The sequence below is a fragment of the Carettochelys insculpta genome, chromosome 13 (genome assembly GCF_033958435.1).
Source record: "Carettochelys insculpta isolate YL-2023 chromosome 13, ASM3395843v1, whole genome shotgun sequence".
NCBI lineage: Eukaryota > Metazoa > Chordata > Testudines > Carettochelyidae > Carettochelys > Carettochelys insculpta.
Genome location: NC_134149.1, coordinates 24,683,948 through 24,698,465, shown reverse-complemented (window position 1 = coordinate 24,698,465; position 14,518 = coordinate 24,683,948). Strand labels below are relative to the sequence as shown.

At 50.8% G+C, this 14,518-nt stretch overlaps 1 protein-coding gene across 3 annotated transcripts in view; it reads right to left on the bottom strand.

Annotated features, from left to right (window-relative positions):
- Positions 1 to 14,518, bottom strand: part of AR (androgen receptor) — a 168,665-nt gene that overhangs the window by 58,674 nt on the left and 95,473 nt on the right. The window lies entirely within an intron of this gene.

Here is a 14,518-nt window from a genome sequence, read left to right as displayed (position 1 = left end):
CTTCAGCGTACTGAATTTCCAGATCTGAAGAAGTGGGTCTTTTTTCCCCACAAAAGCTTATCTCCTACTAAATTAGTCTGGTGTTCTCTAAAGTGCTACAGGACTGCTTTTTTGTTCTGTGAGGGGACAGACTAACAGGGCTACCTCTCTGCAACTATTCAGCATACTGGTATTTCTTCACAGAAAAGCCTGAGTGTGTGGAAAAGCCCTAAAGTGGCCAGGCTAATCTGTTAGCCTTTGGGCTGTGGAAGGTGGGAGAGAGTGTCATATAGGAGGTTGGGCCATCTCTGCTTTTATCAGCAGTCTCTACATTTCAAGAGCACTTTGCTGTCACTTATTTGTTGCCTGAGTCCTAGGTGACTGCTGAGTTCATATAAAGAATGCCCAGTCTTCTTCCCACCTCCTTGGCCTCCTACCATTATATGACTGTGCTCTTTATGCAGCACTGTTGACCTCCATGATCAAAATCACACCAACAACCCATAATCAAAGTGTCACGAATCATTAAGAGATTTTCTGTTATAATAATAATTTCTCTCATGAAGCCTGGCACAAGGCACAGGGCTGAGAACTACCACACAGTTAAGATCTGTGTAACTGCCCTTATTAGCAACTGATTATAACATTCCAGGAGCACGCCTGCCAAGAATGGAAACGTAGTGGGGCTGGAGTGCATTACCTATAGCATATGCTATTTCACTCACTTCTTTTAACACCACACGCACATCAGCTCCTCCCTCTATCTCCCTTTCTGCCTCCTCTTGCCCACTGTCAGCTTTCGGGATATTAAAAAACAGCTCTTAAGAGCCCAAACCCTGAAAAATCCCATGGAACTATAATGCCAGCCCGATTTTAGCAATTAACTGAGAAGGCTGGATCACATTCAGCTTTAGTAGAAACTGGGCTATTTAGCATGATGTGTGGGCGTGTAAAAAGGAAGCCAGGCACTTGGTCCATGCTCTCTCTGCCAAAACACTTTATATATTTGAATCAAACAAAAATGGATGCTTTGCTTCCCAAAGCACTGACGTGGGGAGTAGGAGAACAGCCCATGTGCTCTCTTCCCCAACACTCTTCTCCTATGGTGAAGCTGGGAACCCACAACTCCTTTTGAACTCCCTAATATTACCGTGGGCTGAAAGCAAGATGAAACTGGCAGAGGCAGCTACCATGTGACTGATATTCAGAGCCAACTGAGGACTTCCAACCTCTGTTTGCCAGAGGTAGCTCACAAACTGGTTTGCCCGTAGGAGGATCCTCCTAAAGCACTATCTGGTTCCACCTCTTCACCGTTGGGCTCCTGCTGCTTCCTTATTTCATTTCCCTAGTCTAAACTACAGCATCTTTGCTAAAATAACAACTCAAAACCTTAGGAAAGCCAAGCATCTCTCCCTAGAGGGGCATAAGCAAAGGAATGCAACAAGATAACTGCTCAAGGCACACAAGGACATTCCAGGGTCTAATACATCATTATCAGAACTTTCTCTCTGAGGGGAACCAACAGCACAGCACTAACGCTTATCTTTAATCCAAACACACAATGGCTTCTCAGGCAATTTTTTTCTGCTACAAGTGCTCTTGCTTTTGTCACTTAGTGTCAGTGGGGCTCTGTGCGTGTGTATGAGGTAATAACACCGATGGCTGTAGGAGGGCTCAGGGGACTGGTAGCGGAATACAGAGCTTCGCTTAGCCATGCCACATGCAAGCTGATGATGTTTCAGTGGTCTACTTGAAATGACTCAGCAGTGTCAACTCAGTTCCTTAGGGGATTAGGTTCACATCAAAACGTATTAACATCCCTGGCTGCTGTTAATGGTCACTCTCTATGAAGGCCAAAACTTGAAAGGATTTCAGAGACAGCAGAGTCTTCCCCCACCTACAGCTGAGTGCTCAGAGTCACGGAGCTCTGTAATTATGTACAACCGTGCATGTTTTAAAAAAGCACCTCTGCTAGGTTGCTTCCTGCCAAGGCAGGGGCTAAGGCAGACACGTGGGCTCTTAATCTTAAGTCAATTGCTGATCTAGTGGTGAGGAGCTAGTGCTCTCCCTAGGACAGCTGCATTCAGCCCAGTGAGACTCTCCCTTTTTAATTCGGATTGTGAAGCAATTTGGGGCTTCCTGTTATTTGCACATGCATCATAGAGCTGCAGTTTCTAGCCTTTGCCGCTTGCAGTGGGGCCTCTCCTGGGCCCCAGACTCCTGTTCTATCCCCAAACTAAGCAAAGACCATTCTAATCCTAGGCACTGATGCTTTTATTATGGGTAAAAGGCCCACCACCTTCTACATACAGTTGATCAAACTAATCCCTCTGGTTACCCAGCTACAGGAGAGCAGAACCTTCCACTCCACGGCACGGCACGGCACGGCACGGCACGGCACGGCACGGCACGGCACGGCACGGCACGGCACGGCACGGCACCTTCCTCTCTCCCTCTAGCATTCCCACACTTGCCTTGATACCCCTGCCTTATATAACCCTTTACTCCAGGGGCTCACAGCTTCCAGCCATCAAGCCTGGGTTTGCTCAGCTGGCTGTCTTTACCTTCTTAGGGTGGGGCTGCCCTGACAGAGCTCAGACTCTCTGGCCAGTAGTCTGTCACATGCCATACAAATATTAGGGATAATTGTTCATATGCCTTCCTGCTGCTTTATCCCCACAAGAGAGGGAAAGCTCAGTAGTTTGTACAGTGGCCTACTAAACTGAGGGTTGTGAGTTTGATCATTGAGGAGACCATTTAGGCATTGGGGTAAATAAATGCCAGGGATGGTGCTTGGTCCTATCAGGAGGGTAGGGGACTGGACTAGATGACCTCCTGAGGTCCCTTCCAGCTCTATGAGAGGTGTATGTCTACACTACAGCAATGCTTCCAAAAGATCTCTTCAGGACAGTCTCACAGAAGAGAGTGGCCATGCAGCCCTGGCTGCCTTTTTTTGAAAGGCTGGGGTTGCATGGCCCGAAAGCCCTGCCAGAAGTACTGGCCACATGGTCCCTTATAGAGCCCCTTGCTGCACAAGCTGAGGCCCGCAGCACCAGCTGACACATCAACTGCAAGGGCTACCATTTGGTGGTGCTGCAGGCCCTGGTGGACCATAGAGGCCGGTTCATGGACATTTACATGGACTGTTCAGGCCAGGCCTGTGACGCGCGGGTCTTCTGCAATTCAAGCCCCTGCCAGAGGATGTAGGTAGGGACCTACATCTCCCAGCAGGAGCTCACACTCGGGGACGTCACAATGCCCGTGTGTATGGTGGGCAACCCAGCCTACCCTCTGTAGCCCTTGCTCATGTGGCTGTATACAGGCCAACCCAACCCCTCCCAGGCACCATCCAGCTGCCCTGTAGAGTGTGCCTTTGGCTGCTTGAAGGCGCGATTCTGTTGCCTCCTAACGTGTCTGGGCATGGGGCTGCAGAACATCCTCCAGGTCTTGGGGTTGTGCTGCTCCCTCTACAACCTTATCGAAGCCACGGAGGAGACTTTCCTCACAGGGTGGACAGCCAAGGCTGACCTCAGGTACAAGTACACTGCCATGGTCCCCAGACATCAGGCCCACCATGACAGGCTCTGCATCTGGAAAGCCTGCTGGGAGGCTTTTTCCCGCAGGCCCCAGGACCACGCTCTGGCACTCCTTGCAGCCTACTCTAGCCCACAACCCCACCCAGTCCCCACCAAAACCCTTCCCGCCCATCCACCTCTCATGCCCCCCCCGCCCCAACAACAAGGGACATGGGGGTGCAGAAAAATAAACCATTTACCTGAACAAATGAAACTTCTTGGAAAATATAAACTATTCACATAACTTACTATTTACAAGGGCAAATGTGGGGAGAACTATATACATTGGGGTGGGCCTGGGACAGGCGGTGGGGGCACTGGAACTTGGAGGAGGGCCTGGGACAGGTGATGGGGAACCTCAGTCCTCCAGGTGCATGGAGGGGGCTGCAACTCATGGTAACCATGGGAGCCCCTCCCGCCCACGTGTGGTATCCCCATTGCAGCTGGGGTGGGGCTGGGACCATGGGGAGGTAGGAGGGCGGGGCAGTAGGGGCAGCAAGCTTGGGCTTGGTGGGATGCTGGGCCTGCTGGTCAATTAGGGCCCTGAATATGGTCTCACAGGGTGACAGCGACCTCTCCCCAGGCCTCCCACCCCCAGGCCAGGTTGGCCTGCTCCAGCACCAGTCACTCCACCAAGAGTTCATTTTGGCGGCAGAGCACAGCTGTGTTGGCGGTGGCCTTGTCATCCACCCACAATGACATGCACTCTGGCCACAGGTCCACCCGGGCAGTGGTGGTGGGGATGGCCTGGCCCCCTCTGCTGCTGCATGTGGACTCCCCAGCTCCAGGACCTGGATGGGGCTCTCCGAGCCCTTGGACGGCACAGCTGTAAGGATGGAAGAAGAGAGGGAGAGAGACAGCAGATCAGTCCCACAGCCCAGTCCCAAGCAGCATCACCTCCATCCCCTGAGGGCAACAGCCCCCACCCCTGGGCCAAGGCATGGGATGTACCAGGAGCAGTGGCATGTGTGTCCTGCATGGTGTGCCTGGCTGCACATGGACTCTGTGGTGCCTTGGGGATGAGGCTGGCTGTTGTGAGCCCCCAACCCTCCCCCAGGAAATGGGCGAGTGGGCAAGTGGGCAAGTCCAGGCACAGGGGGTCCCCACATGAGTAGTGGGTGAGCCGAGCACAGGCTGGTCTTTCCTGGGCTCGCCCTTCAATGTGTGCAGCTCGTAGTGCTGTCCACAGGGGCAGGCGCTGAGTGTTGCTGGTGGGCATGCCCATGTGTTGGGGACGCACTCCTTGGTGGGGCATCTAGGGTCAGGCTGTCGCCCATGTGGCTGGTGCACCTTGGGCCATAGCAGGGGTGAGTGCCCCCACCCCCAGGATGTGTGACATGCCAGGCACTTACGGGCGGGTCCCTTGGCGATGTCTGGGGTCACATGGCTGGAGATGGCACGGCTGGACGAGACCGATGGCACTGCACTGATGAGGGTCCCATCCATGGACTCACCCTCAGATGGGGCCCTGGACTCTGGCTTTGGTTCCACTGCCCGGCTGGAGAGTCCAGGCTGGTTCCTTCTGGCCCTGGCTCCTGCTCCGGTGAGTCAGGGGGCTCCTCAGCTGCCATCTGGACGATGGTGTGGGGCAGGGAGCTGTCCTCACCAGCAAGGAGGACATGCAACTCCCTCTAGGAGGGACAGGTGGCTGGACCTGCCCCCAAGCACATGGAGGAGTTCCTGGCCTGGACATATCCCTGCCACAGTTGTTTTACTTTGGAGTGAACCAGCTCCACAGTCTGGGGGGTGGCTGAGGGCGGCAAATCCGGTGGACAGCTGGCCATAGACAGGGGTGTTCCACCTCTTCTCAGCTGTGATCCACAGGACCTCCTCCTCCCGCGAGAGGCTCAGGAGGCCCCAGAGCTCAGGCTCAGTCCAGGAGAAGGCCCTCCTTTTTGTGGACAGGGCAGGCTCCTGGAATCCCTTGGCCGGCTCCCTGGGGGAGTCCCTGGGGGTTGTGAGGTGGCTGGCTGTCAGCCATCAGGCAATTCAGTGGTGCCGGGGGTGGCCAGGAGGGTGTGTTGCTGGAGGGTCGATTTCTTCCTGCCTCCACACTCTCAGCCTCCTGCCACAGGGTCTTCAGGGTCTCTGAGCCTTTACGTTTGCCGGATGCACGACTCACACAGCTCTGAGAGTGCTGGCCAGGGCATCTCCACGCTCCAACCAGCTGGCACTATGGAGGACCCCTCTTTTGCAAGAAGGACCTGTGGAGTGTCTACGTGTGCCTTCTTCCAAAAGATTCTTTCAAAAGAAGGCACGCTTCCTGATCCGAGAGTGGAAGAGTGCTTCCGAAAGAAGTGCCACGCTTTTCTGACTTCCTTTTGACAGAACACATTTTGTGTATAGCAGCTCGGCGGGTTCTTTTGAAAAAGGGACAGCTTTTTCCAAAGAACTTGCCGGGGGTAGATACAGTCAGGGAAAATAAGCTGCCTGTGCCATTTTGGCTTTCTGACCTGGAAGGCAGAGGGTTGAGGCTCTTTTTTAAATTACCGAGGCAGCCTAGACTTCTCACACCTAGGCGTGTCAGGGACTAAGAGTATTCCTTGTACTATGAGCTCAGATGGTGGGAGAGGGACCATGTTTCATGTAATTTTCTCAGCCTAGCTAAAAGCAAACTTGGCCGGTTCTGAACTGACTTCTGTCCAGCCCTCCTTGGCTGGATAGAAGATGGCCTTGACTGAGGTATTACCAGTTTACTTGTGGACACGAGCTGCCCGATGCTGGGGCCAGCTGCCTGAGCTGCACGAGCCCCCCAGAGCCAGACCCCCCCGCCGCCATGTGAGCCACCCACGTCAGAGACCCCTGCTGCGCACAAGCTCCCAGAGCCCCCACCTCGCGAGCCGCTCGCCAGCCTGATCCATGGTCCAGCTGCCAGGGTCCTGCCCCTCCCTTCTCCCCAAGCCAGGCACCGCCAGCCCCCCCTTACCCTAGAAACCCTCCCCCCAGACAGACACCTCCAGCCCTCTCTCCTCTCCTCTGTCCCCTCCCCTTCCCCCAACCTTCACTCATGTTTGCAGGAGGGCATTTCACATGGCTCTTCAAAGCCGCCTCCTTGTTATAGTGGCTGCAGGGTCACCCATGTAAAATGGCAGGGGCTGCTCACAGCACCCCTGCCTGCTGAAGGGAGAAGGACTCAACTGGTAGTTAACAAACTGAATCCATGCTTGAGAGCAGGCTCTTTCTCGGGGTGGGGGAGAATGAAGGGGAGAAGCTGAGTCGCCTCGTGCCCCACCTAGAGTTTCTTCACGTATGCCTCCCAGTTTGGGAACCCATGTTTTAAACTATGAATAGAAGTTTTTGTTAAAAGGGGGGTTGGATAATGGTAAAGAGGTGGGGGAGGCATGAGGGTTTCTCAAGCATCAAAAGTGGGGCATGATGCTGAAAAGTTTGGGAACCTCTGGACTAGAAGATGTCTATCAGCTATTATTGTAGCTATTAGACAGGTGAAAAGCAGCTGTTAACTATTGCTTGTGTTCAAGTGATGCCTTGTGTTTCAAACCCAGATCAGGTCCCGTAGTGCTAGGTCAGGGGTCTGCAACAAAAATAGCAAGAAGAGCCACTTTTTCAAATTCAGTTACAAAACCCATATACTTCAAGAGCCGCAGTGCATTTGAGTGCAAGACAGTCCTTAATAAAGAACATCAAAGCATACGTTTTGTCACCCCTAGTTTAAGAACAGCGCACACAGTGATTTGTACCAGTTAGAAAGTGTAAGTGACTTTCAGCCCTGGATTGGAGAGCAAATGAGGACGAAGGAAAACGTTGAGCTTGGGGATAGGCTCTTAAGCAGGAAGGAGCAATGTTCACCTCAATCCTTCATGCCCACCCCCATTCCCAGGCTCCACCCCCTTCAGTCCCCAAATCCAGCCCCCATCTCCAGGCTCTACATACCTCAGCCTCAAGCCTGCTCCCACCACCCCCAGGATTAACCTGCTTCAGCCCCAGACCGGCCCATGGGACTAACCCATTCGCCAGGCTGGGTGGGGAGCCTATGCTGGGTGGCCACGTGCATTCAGCAGAAGGAAAGCTGGTGTGGAGGTGTTCTGTTGTCTGGGGTGAGCTGAGCCACGCCCACCGGGGAGGTGTAGCTGCTCGGGCAGCGTTGCCAGGGAAGGGCTCTCTGTGGCTCCCTGCTGCCACCAAAATAATGGAACTAAATTCAGATGGCTTAATGGCTGGAGCTCTCCCACTGCCCTGCCACCTGTTAAACCAATGTAATTTAGTTCTACTGTTTCAGCGGTGGCAGGGCAGGGAGCTACACAGACAGAAATCCGCGGTGGCAGCATCTGGAGCCACAAATGACTCCTTAGAGCTGCATGCAGCTCCGGAGCCTCAGGTTGCCGACCCCTCTACTAGGTGCACATAGTAAAAGACAGTCCCTTCCTTGAGGAACTCGACATCACCAAAACTCACAAAAGGAGGCAGTGCTATTATCACAGTTTTACGGCAGAGAACTGAGAAAGGGATTAAATGACTTTCCCAAGGTGAAACAGAACATCGAGGATTTTAGCCTAGGTCTTCTGTGTCACAGCTCAGTGACTTCACAAGACCACCTTTCCTTTCTGTAGAACTGAGTCTTTTTGTATCCCCTGCTAAATGCAGTCTCCTAATTTATTACAGTAACACTCATCTGTGATACCACATCGCCCTGAACTTCTGATGCAAAAATACACTGGAAATTTTTTCATTTTGTCCCCTGGCACAAAAGCCCATACTATATTGTGATTTCTGAAATGATACAATGTCAACACATAGTGCTCTTAAATGTAGACCTGGGAAAAGAAACCAAGTCAACATAGCTTAAGCTGAGTTACTAAAGGCTCTGCAACATGGGGGCTCAACAGGAGAAACTCTCCCATCGACTTCCCCTCCCTCTCCTCCCCTCCTCCTCATCTGGGGTTGAGTAATATGGTTGACAGGAGAGAGATCTGCTGTCGATTTGGCAGGTCTTAACTAAACCTGCTAAATTGACTGCTGGTGGATCGATCGCAGAGCCTTTATCTAGTGTAGATGTTGCCTTACAAACATCCTCTTGTACAATGCAGAATCTCCCTCTCACCCTCCTTGCTGCCATCAAGGGGGGTGACAAGACAAGGCCATCACCCTACAAGCTCGTGATACACCATCTCTTTCTATTGTGTTTCCTCTGTGTCACTTTATCATTCTCTCTAAGCCATGCTAATGTCATTGATACTATCATCAGATCTCTCTTGGCTCATTAGCTGAGGTTACAATTAAAATCAGAAGTGAAAGGCAAAGAGGGAGAACAATTATCAAGCCTCATCTGAGAATAAAGATTAATGTCAGCTGGTTAGCCATGCAAGGAGCAGAGGTTACTCAACTAAAAGCCTGTCAATCACCATTTATTGCTGTTCCTGATGCTTGGCTTCTGGAAGAAGCTGCTGCAATCTGTAAGTACATCTGGAATAGTATTTATAACAGTAAATGCTAAAAACATTAAATCAGTTTTGGAAGGAGTATAAATCCTCATCCTTCAAGGCACATACTAATCTCTAACTATCAGGAATTATGAGGAAACTTTCCCTGAGGACCAGTTATCCTATCACTGCCTGATACAAAGTTTCCCTCACTTCTCCAAAAAATCTGATACTGCCCATTGTTAGAGACAAGATGCTGCACTAGAAGAGACAACCAGTCTGATCTAGTCTGACAATTTCTGTGCCTCTGTGTTCCTAACCTATTATTATTCCCATTAGAAAATCATTAGCAAGACCACAAATTAGCTCTCAGGATCTAGTAGTCTCTCATTGGCAGTTGATTATCCTTACAGAGTGCCCTTGATAACTGCCATGTGTATGTGCAGCACAATTTTAATGCAGCCAATGGAAAAGAAGGAACATCTTTCAGGCAGGCCTGTCCGCCACATGGGAGAATGCAGCTCTAACATTACCCTTGGCCACTGTGGTTGTTAGGTTGAGACAAATGTTGCAACAACCTGGTGGAGCTAGAAGGGAAAGTTAGCTCAGTGTGGAAGCTTGGATGTTGAGAGAACAAAAGAAGAACTTACAGGAGAACCAAGAATGTTCCACCTCAAAAACAACTGTCTCTCATTGCTATAGCAACAAAGGGTCCTGTGGCACCTTATAGACTAACAGAAAAGTTTTGAGCATGAGCTTTCGTGAGCACAGACTCACTTCATCTAAGTGAGTCTGTGCTCACGAAAGCTCATGCTCAAGACTTTTCTGTTAGTCTATAAGGTGCCACAGGACCCTTTGTTGCTGTTATAGATCCAGACTAACACGGCTACCCCTCCGATACTATCTCGTTGCCATGTAAATGATGAAGCGGCTCCAAACAGTGCTACCTGCAGTTGAAAAACACTGTGTGGGGAGACAAAGAATTATTAGAGGGTCTGAAAAAGCTAAGAAAAGCTGCATGCCAAGCTGCAAACACAAATAACTCTGGCATTGTTTAAGAGGCTCTATTTTAAAGACTTCAGCCACTGAAGGGGAACACTTAAATTGTTTTACATTTCTATGGTAAGAAAGTAACATTTTCCTTCACTAGGTTTTTTTTTTTAAATCAAAATGACTGCTTCCAACTTCAGATGACATAATGTCTGATCCCGCCTTATCTGCAAAGCAGCCTGTGTCCTGCATGAGAAGGACTGCAATAAAGAAGGGGAGGACAACACTGAATGATACAGACAGGCCATTGTGCAAACTTCTCCTTTGGGCCTCAATGGGGCCCACCTGCAGCAGCCTCTGCTCTCTCATTCCTGAGCTCCCTGTACATCTCTGTCATGGCAGTTCATTCACAATCTGCCACACCCTCAGCAATACCAATCCTGGCATTTCCAGGAGGACTCCTCCAATGCATCTTCACTCTCAATGACGCCACCCTATTATTTCAACTTTGAGTTTACTGAACAAGGGAAACCAACTGGCAAAGCGAGGAGATGCCTTTGTTTTGGCATCATTTGTGGGGTTCTTCTGTCAACCATCTGATGATCCAACAAAGGGGACTGGAATTTTTAAATCACAGTGACAGACCCTGAGAAATTTTTACTTCAAATTATCCATTTTGGTAGGAACTGGCTGTCTAGCCCAAATATTATTTTTCTGGCAAATGGCTAACACTTGGCAGATCAGGGTGTCGAACAAAGAGAGAATGTGTTCTCTGATGTACCCATGAAAGGTGTAGGAAACAGAATCAGGAAACTTCAGTCTTTTTTTTTATTTCTGCGTAGCGGTATGTGAGATGCACAGGGAGACACAGCCTTAAGAGGTCCCATGATGACCGTAATATCATGGCTCCTACTCTAAGATGGCAAAGAGGAGAGCCAAGAAGAGTAATGAGAAATAAACTGCTTTCATTTCCCTTCTTGGAAAATCATCAACCCAGGCAGCATCAGGCACACTGTCTGTGCTCAGAAATGGGCCAGCGGCCTGCAGTGCACTCTTACCTGAGGCTCAGCATCAGAGAGAGGGCACACTGATCTTGAAGGAACTCTGCCAAAAAGTCATCTCAGTATCAGGCTGCATTCACTTTTTCTTGGAGTCCCCACTAGAGGTTGCCGAGAAATGGATTCAGAGGCAATTGCAGGCAGTGAAATTCCTGTCAGTACAGCTCTAGCAGCCTTCTGTTAGGGAGCACTGGGGCCAGAGGGCCTCATAACTTCCCCACAGGGCCCACAAGCTCTCTTGAGGTAGCAGGGGACCTGCAGGTGCTGGGAGCTGAACACAAGGAGAGATGGATGGGATCCAAATAGAATGGTGTGATGAACTCCATGAAGGAAACTGGATAGATAGATAGATAGACAGATAGATAGATATCAATGATCTTGAAAAGGGGGTGAACAGTGAGGTGGCAAAACTTGCTGATGATACTAAACTGTTCAAAATAGTTAAGGACAAAACAGACCATGAAGAGCTTCCAAAAGATCTGAAAAAATTAAGTGACTGGACAACAAAATGGCAAATGAATTTCAGTATTGATAAATGGAGAGGAATGCACACTGGAAAAAATAATCCCCACTATACATAGACAAGGAAGGGCACTAATTTAACTATAACCACTCGAGAGAGATCTTGAGGTCAGCGTGGCTAGTTCTCTGAAAACATCCACTTAATGTGCTGCAGCAGTCAAAAAGGCAAACAGAATGCTTAGAATCAAAAAGGGATAGAGAATAAGACAGAGAAAGAGAAGTTACTCACTTGTAGTAACGATGGTTCTTCGAGGTGTGTCCCCATGGGTGCTCCACAGTAGGTGTTGGGCTCGCCCCGGCGCCGCAGATCGGAAATCTTCTAGCAGTTTCCTCTAGATCGCGCATGCGCCGATGCGCGCTGCTTCTTCGCGCACCCTCGGTCATGTGCACGATCCAGTCCCCGCCAGTTCCTTGACCAACCGCCCCGGATGCTCCTGAAAAACACCGGACAGAGATCCGAAGCGGGGAGGATGGGTGGGTAGTGGAGCACCCACGGGGACACATCTCGAAGAACCATCGTTACTACAAGTGAGTAACTTCTCTTTCTTCTTCGAGTGGTCCCCGTGGGTGCTCCACAGTAGGTGACTACCCAGCAGTAACCCCAAGAAAGGAGGTGGGTACTCGATTCATGTGCAGCTTGCCCTTGAGAGGACTGCTGTCGACAGATGGGTATCCTCATCGAACACCCGATGCAGGGCATAATGCTTGGCGAAGGTGTCTTAAGACGACCAAGCCGCCGCTCTGCAAATGTCTTTCAATGCGATTCCCTTGAAGAAGGCCGTTGACGCCGCCACCGCTCTGGTGGAGTGAGCCTTGGGCGAAGCTAGCAGAGGGGTCTTTTGGAGCTCGTATCAGAGTTTTATGCAGGACACAGTGTGATTTGAAATTCTCTGGGAAGAGAGGCCTTCCCCTTAATCAACCTGGGAGTGAGGGACACCAGGAGTCTGTCTGTTTTCCGGAAGGGCTTAGTTCTGTCTATGTAAAAGGCCAACGCCCTCCTCACATCTAGGAGATGCAGTCGTGCCTCCTTGCTGGAGCTGTGAGGCTTCGGGTAAAACAAGGGTAATTCTATTGGTTCGTTAATGTGGAACTCCGAGGAAACTTTCGGAATGAAGGCTGGGTGGAACCGTAAGATCACCACTTCCTTTGAGAATGAAGGGCGGCGTTGCTATCACTGCTGCAAGTTCGCTCACCCTGCGGGCTGACGTAATCGCAAGAAGGAAGGTCGTTTTCATGGTAAGTAGTCAGAGGGGTACCGTGGCTAATGGTTCAAAGGGTGGTCCCGATAGCGTGTGGAGTACCAAGTCCAAACTCCATGATGGTGGTAGCGGTTTCCGAGGGGGGTACAGGTTTACCAACCCCTTCAGGAACCTTGTGATGATAGGATGGGCGAATATGGTGGGCCCTTCCTCTTTGTGCCAAAAAGCTGATATAGCTGCGAGGTGGACCTTTAGTGAGGATAGAGAGAGCCCGTCTCATTTGAGGTCCAGTAGATATTCCAGAATTACAGTTATAGGGACGTCGAGAGGGGCTAACTGCTTAGAAGAGCACCAGGAGGTAAATCGTGTCCATTTCTGTTCATAAGTCCTCCTGGTGGAGGTCCTTCGGCTACACTCTAAGACTTGTCTTACTCCCTCCATACACGTGCTCTCTAAGGCGCTGAGCCATGGATTAGCCATGCTTGTAGGCGGAGTCCCTGAGGGTGCAGGTGCACTATGGACCCCTGAGCCTGCATAAGTAAGTCTGGAGCTACCGGTAGGGGGAATGGTGGATGACCCGACATGCGCAGAAGCAGGGGAAACCATTGTTGTCAGCCCCAGGTTAGGACTATGAGTATCATGCGAGCTCTCTCCCTTCTGGCTTTCTGCAGAACCTTGTGGATGAGTGTTGTGGGGGGAAACGCGTAGAGTAGAGGGCCCTTCCATGAGATCATGAAGGCATCCCCCAAGGACCCCCGCCCTATTCCTGCTCTGGAGCAGTACTGAGGGCATTTCTTGTTGTGTTGGGTGGCAAACAGATCGACTTGGGGAAACCCCAGGTGCGAAATATGCATTGGAGCAGGTCGGAGCAAATCTGCCACTCGTGCGTGAGTGCAAAGCGCCTGCTCAGTTGGTCTGCCTTCATGTTGTGGACGCCGGGCAAGTATGAGCTTTCAACGTTATGTTGTTGGCAATGCACCAGTTCCACAATCGGACTGCTTCTGCGTATAGCGCACGGGACCGTGCCCCTCCTTGTCGATTGATGTAAAACATGGTGGAGGTATTGTCAGTATTGATCCCGACTACTTTGCCATGCAGGCATTTCCGAAAATGTCTGCATGCATTGAACACTGCTCTGAGCTCCAGTATGTTTATGTGCAGTGTCTGTTCCATGGGGGACCATAGCCCTTGCGTCACCTTGCTGCTAATGTGCGCTCCCCATCCTATGTGGGAGGCATCGGTTGTAAGAAAAATAGAAATTTGTGGTTGGTGGAAGGGTACTCCCACTAGCAGGTTCTTGGGATCTGCCCACCACGCTAGTGACTTTCGTAGCTCCATCGTGGGCGATACTACCCTGTGGATGGTATGGGCTGCCAGTCTGTAAACACTCGCCAGCCAATGCTGCAGGCTTCACATGTGTAACCTGGCATTCTGTACCACAAATGTGGTGGCTGCCATGTGCCCCAACAGTTGCAGATATGTTAGGATCGGCACCGCAGGGCTGTACATCATGACTTGTACCAGGGATTTGATGGTGTGGAAGCGGGTGTCGGGCAGGTATACTCTTGATGTAATAGAGTTTATGCGCGCCCCTATGAATTCTATATCTTGCGTGGGTTCGGTCTTTGACTTTGCGAGGTTGATAACTAGGCCCAGCGAAGTGAACGTGCTCGCGGTGATGTGTATCATGCGTAGGACCTCTGCCTTTGAGGCCCCTTCCAGTAGGCAGTCATCCAGATATGGAAAAATAAACACGCCCTGCCTGTGCAGGTAAGCTGATACCACTGCCAGGGTTTTGGTAAAGACTCTGGGTGCCA